The 6,153-nt window shown below is 40.3% G+C and overlaps 1 pseudogene across 1 annotated transcript; it reads right to left on the bottom strand.

The window, feature by feature from the left end:
* Positions 1–303: 303 nt before the first annotated feature.
* Positions 304–3,078, bottom strand: LOC308528420 (putative ATP-dependent RNA helicase DDX10; annotated as a pseudogene). The gene is made up of 2 exons: positions 2,213–3,078; positions 304–2,086 (listed from the first exon to the last, which is right to left on the bottom strand). The product of its transcript is annotated as a putative ATP-dependent RNA helicase DDX10 (transcript).
* Between the last annotated feature and the right edge of the window lie 3,075 nt (positions 3,079–6,153).

Genomic DNA, 6,153 nt, shown 5'->3' with positions numbered 1-6,153 from the left:
AGTGTCTCCAGATCTTGCTATTAAAACAAAGCAAGCATTTCCAGTGACAAGATGTCACAGGATAAAGCCCAAGAGGGCAATCTACCAGAGCACATGCTGGAAAAGGGATCAAGACATTCAGGATCCACCCCCTCACTCTGAGTTTGCTGTGAAAGGGACTTAGATACTTTCACTTCTGCCTGGAATGCATCCTTTGGGCCTAGGACTCACATTATCTAACTTCCCCAAAGCCGACAGCTTTTCAACTTCTTGTCCACATAACAATGACCAGAGGTTTCGAGGAGAAGACAGAGCAGGAAATATTTAGCTTTGACTTTTGAGCAGATGTAACACCAGTCTTCATCCTCTGCCGAAGACAGGCCCGTATCCAAAGGCTCTAAGACTTCACACTTGGCCTTCTTTCTCCTACGACTTGTGAGTCCCATGTTCTCCACTTCACTGTTGTTCCTTTTCTTTGTCCCCTGCTTCTTCTTGGTATCACTAATATTATTTTCCATTTCTTCGCTATCTGATTCTTCAGAGCTTCTGTACTTATCTGGATCTGGAAGTGTGTTTGGATCAAATACATCATTGTCATCATCACTCCAATCCAGAAAGGCTTCTTCTTCATCTTTGGCCTTTGCTTGCCTCTTCTGGCTTCCCTTTCTTTCAACCTTTTCTTCTGATGCTTTGCCTTAATTGTCTTTCTATATTCTTCTTTGTCAAATTTGTCCTCTTCTTGAAGCCTTTCCTTTGCTTTATCCAAATTGATACCACCAGTGTCATCCTCTTCCTCAGTATCCTTCATGACAGATTTCTGAATCTGTGGTGACTGCTGAACCAACTCCCCTTCATCAGTAAACGTTATTTTCTTACTCACTTTAAAATTTTTCTTTATTACTTTTTTTGCTTCTGCGACTTTGGTCACTTTTTTCTTAACACTTGATTTAGAATATTCTTTCTTTTGTAATGCTTTATTCTCTTTAAGGTCCAACCCAAACACATTGTGTTGCTTCACCTTAAAGAAATCAGCACCACGTTCATCATCTTCCTCCTCATTATCATCATCTCTGTCCAAGAACTGCATGCGAGCTTCGTTCTGCTTCTGTGGCTCATCAGTGCTAAGGCCAGAATGAGGCTGATACCCGTTTGCTTTTCCCAGTTTCTCTTCCACTTCTTCTTCACCTTCCTTTGCTTCTTCCTCTTCATCACTAATGCCATTAGCCAGTCCGTCTTCTGTCCCTTCTGGTCTTTTCCCACCTTTCTGAAGGCTGGACATTTTCTCACTGAAGTAGGCTCTAAATTCTTCCACTTCATCATTGGTGAGGGAGGGGGCCCTTGGCTCACTTACTTTTTTATCTTGGCTCACTATCAATTCTTTGGTTGGTTGTTTCTGCATTTTCTGAAGAAATCTTACCCATGGTGCCACAGCAAGACCAAGAGACAGGGCATATTCAGGTATAGGTAACTTGCTCACATCAAATATTTCTTTATCCCTCATCAGATATTCTGAACGCATATAGGAAACAAAACACCTTTGAGCTCTTTCTTTTAAATCTTGATCTTGAGCTAAAAATGATTCCATTTTTTTCTGGACATCAATAAGTTATTCTGGATTGATTCTGATTTCCTTCACAGGCACTTTCCTCTGGAGGAGCTGCTACACCATCCCTTTCTCTTCTGAGGGCAGCAAAATCTGTAAAGCTTCCCCATCCTCTTTATACCTGGCATTTCTACCTGCACGGTGAACACATGTGTTGGCATCTTCAGGACAATCAAACTGAAGAACCCAATTCACAGCTGGGAAATCCAGTCCCTTGGCTGCAACATCAGTAGCAAAGAGTACTGCAGCTCTCTTGCGAACAAATTCATTATAGATTTCCATTCTTCTCATCTGCTGCTGTCAACCATGCAGAGCAAGGATAGAAATACCAGAACATAGCCGGCAAGACACTCGCTATAGATATTGAACCTCTTTACAACTGGAGAAAAATACAATACTTTTCTTCTTCAGGTTGCTTCTCAAGAATGCATAGAGTACACTTATTTTTGGCTGCAACTAACAAACTATGTAGTTTGGGGAAAGCAAACGGGTATCAGCCTCATTCTGGCCTTAGCACTGATGAGTCACAGAAGCAGAACGAAGCTCGCATGCAGTTCTTGTACAGAGAATGATGATAATGAGGAGGAAGAAGATGAACTTGGTGCTGATTTCTTTAAGGTGAAGCAACACCAAAGTGGTAGGGGTGCTGTATTTTGCTTTCTCATGAACCCAAACATATTCAGGGTTTTTCAAAATCAAATGTGCAAGGTCCTTTACAGATTTGGTTTGTGTTGCTGAGAAAAGCAAGGTCTGACGTTTCTTGGGAACATTCTCAATAATAGCATTCATGGTATCAGCAAAGCCCACATCCAAGATTCTCTCTGCTTCATCAAGAACTAACATTTGGAGATTAGCAGTATGAAAACATTGTTTCATCCATGTGTTGAAGAAGCCAATCTGGTGTGCAAACCAGTATATTTATGTTATTGATCCTCTCAGCTTCATGTTTCAGATCCTTCCCACCAATAATGAGACCAGCAGAAAAGTCATGATTCTTTCCTACCTTTCAGAGAACCTCAAAGTCTGATAAGCCATCTCTCTCACAGGCGATGTAATCTGAACCCCCTGGCCATCTGTGAGGCCCACTGTAGACCATATAAGGCTTCCAGCACTGGAACAAGGAAAGCCAAAGTCTTGCCAGATCCAGTTTTGGCATCTCCGAGGACATCTTTACCTTGCAAAGCCAACCCGATGGTCTGCGTCTGTATCTCAGTTACCAAATGGTACTGGGTTTCTTGCAAACCTTTAAATGTTTTTTTAGACAAGGGGAGATCTGAAAATCTTGTAATTTCATTTACATTTATCTTCCCATAGTTCAGCATAAGGTGGCTGATAATCTCGCGCTCGACCTGCCACTCGGGCTTCTCCAGCTGCTTCCTCAACTGCTTTTTTTTACTCTGCCTATGACTGTTTCTTCTTCCAGCGATCAGGCTCCCGGACCCCAAAAGTTGGTAGTTTTGCCCATCGCGGCAGCGACAGTCCAGGCCACCGCACATGAGACTCTAGATTATGTATTTAAACTTTTTGTTGTTTCCTGAGGTAGGCCTGTAATGCTATAAACTTCCCTCTCAGAACTGCTTTCGCTGTGTCACATAGATTATGAGTTGTGTGTGCATTTTCATTTATTTCCAGGAAATTTTTTATTTCTTCCTTGATCTCAGTGGTAACCCATTTATTGTTTAATAACATGCTACTTAGCCTCCTTGTGTTTGAATTTTTAGTGTTTTTATTGTAGTTGATTTCTAGTTTCACGCCATTATTATCTGAGAAGATGCTTGATATGATTTCAATCTTCTTGAATTTGTTAAGACTTATTTTGTGTCCTAACATGTGGTCTATCTTTGAGAATGTTCCATATGCACTTGAGAGGAATGTATATTCTGCTGCTTGGGGATGAAATGTTCTGTAAATATCAATTAAATCCATCTGGTCTAGTGCCGTCGTCAGCAAACTGTGGCTCGCGAGCCACATGCGGCTCTTTGGCCCCTTGAGTGTGGCTCTTCCACAAAATACCACGTGTGGGCGTGCACGTACAGTGCAATTGAAACTTCGAGACCCATGCGCAGAAGTCGGTTTTCGGCCTGGGCGAGTCTATTTTGAAGAAGTATTGTTGATATTTGGCTCTGTTGACTAATGAGTTTGCCAATCACTGATCTAGTGTGTCACTTAAGGTCTCTGTTTCCTTCTTAATTTTTTGTTTGGAAGATCTATCCAGTGGTGTCAGTGTGATGTTAAAGTCCCCTACTAAGGCTGTATTAATGTCAACTTCTCCCTTATGATCCACCAAGATTTTATATATATACTAGAGGCCCAGTGCATGACATTTGGGCACTGGGGCAAGGGGGTGGAGGGCTTGGCCTGGCCTGCACCCTCGAGGGGTCCTTAGTGCTTCTGTGGAGGCGGGAGAGGTTCCCACCACCACCACTGCGCCTGCCAGCTGTGAACCCGGCTTCTGGCTGAGTGGTGCTCCCCCTGTGGGAGTGCACTGACCACAAGGGGGCAGCTTCTGTATTGAGTGTCTGCCCCCTGGGGTCAGTGCACAGCATAGCAACCATTGTTCCATCTTTCAGTCAATTTGCATATTAGGGTTTTATTATATAGGATACTTTTAGGTGCTCCAATATGGGGTGTATAGATGTTTACAAGGGTTATATTTTCTTGTTGTATCAATCCCTTTAGTATTATGTAGTGACTTTCTTTCTCTTTTATGGTCTTTTTTTTTGAAGTCTATTTTGTCAGTTATGAGTATTGCTACCCCAGCATTCTTTTTGTTTCCATCTGCATGTAATATAGTGTTTCAGCCCTTCACTTTCAGTCTGTATATATCTTTTGTTTCAAAATAGGTCTCTTGTGGACAGAATATATTTGGGTTATGTTTTCTTATCCATTCTACTACCCTATCTTTTGATTGGAGAATTTAATCCATTTATATTTAAGATTATTGATAGGTACTTATTTATTGCCATTTTTTCTTTATACCGATGTTCCTCTCTCTTGATATCTTCTTCTTTAATCAGTCCCTTTAACATTTCTTGCAATGCTTGTTTGGTGGTAATGTACTCCTTTAGCATTTTTTATTTTTATTTTTTTTGTCTGGGAAGCTCTTTATTTCGCCTTCAGTTTTAAATGATAGCCTTGCTGGATAGAGTAGTCTTGGATTCAGGTTCTTGCTTTTCATTACTTTGAATATTTAATGTCAATCCTTTCTGGCCTGAAGTGTTTCTGTTGAGAAGTCTGCTGACAGTCTAAAGGGAACTCCCATGTAGGTAACTTTCTCTTCTCTTTTGCTGCCTTTAAGCTTATATCTTTTTTCTTTAACATTTGTCATTTTAGTTATGTGTGTTGGTGTGTGTCTCTTTGGAGTCATCTTGATTTGGACTCTGTGTTTCCTCAACTTTTGTGAGCTTTTCCTCCACCAGGTTAGGGAAGCCTTCTTTTATTATTTCTTTAAATAGGTTCTCTATTCCTTGCTCACTCTCTTCTCCTTATGGTACCCCTATGACGCGGGTTGTTACATTTCATTTTGTCCCAAAGTTCCCTTTAACTATCCTCCTGCTTTTAATGATTTTTTTCCTTTTTGTTGCATGAATTGGGTGTTTTTTCTACTTTGTCTTTCAAGTCACTGATTTGATCCTCTGCAACATTCAATCTACTTTTAATTCCTTCCAGTGTATTCCTGATGTCAGATATTGTATTCTTCATTTTCCATTGATTCGTTCGTGGTTTCTATTTCATTTTTCATATTGTAGTTTCCACTAAATTCATTGTAATTTTCACTAAATTCCTTAAGTATCTTTATAACCATTGCTTTGAACTCTATATTGATAAATTGCTTGCCTCCATTTCATTTAGCTTTTTTTCTGGAGATTTTCTCCTTTTCCTTCATTTGGGGTTGTTTATCTCCCATTTTAGCTGCCTTCCAGTCTTCATGAGATGGCCTTATGTAGTAAGTGTCCTGTGGGACACTTGGGCAGTCTCTTTGATCTCCTGAGTTGGATGCTCTAGGAAAGTCCCTTGTGTGATTTATGTGAGCCCTCCTGTTGTAATTGGGTCATGATTGCTCTTGGCCCATTCATGTGTGGGATCAACCTTCAGGCTGGCTTAGTGTGAGACTCAACTCTGACCATGGCATACAAGTTGTTGTACAGGTGCATTTCTAGGTTTTCTGGGTCTCCCTGTATCCTCCCTACCATTCAAACCACCTGTGCCAATTACACCACGACAGAAAGCAGCAGAGCCACCAGAGACTGTTAAAGGCGAAAACACATGATCATCAGCCCAGGTAGGAGCTGAGATGGGGCATCTCATTGAAAAGACTTTTGAATATATTTTTAAATTTAGAAAAAATATATTCTACATTTTAAATATTTCTTGTTTATATGTCTTGCAAATATTTTCTAACACACCTTTATTTTTTCAAAATTCAAATGTTGCTTTTCATGTGAAGAACTTTTAAATTTTAATTAAATTGCAAATATGTTCCTTCATGGATAGTTCTTTCATGACTGATTTAAGCAGTATTTTTCTCTATGCTCATTTTTCTAAATGTTTTATTGTTTACTTTGTACAGG

This window comes from Myotis nattereri, assembly GCF_964212035.1.
Source record: "Myotis nattereri genome assembly, chromosome: 12".
NCBI classification, from domain to species: domain Eukaryota; kingdom Metazoa; phylum Chordata; class Mammalia; order Chiroptera; family Vespertilionidae; genus Myotis; species Myotis nattereri.
Note: the sequence above shows the minus strand (reverse complement) of the source record. Positions and strands in the feature narration are given on the sequence as shown.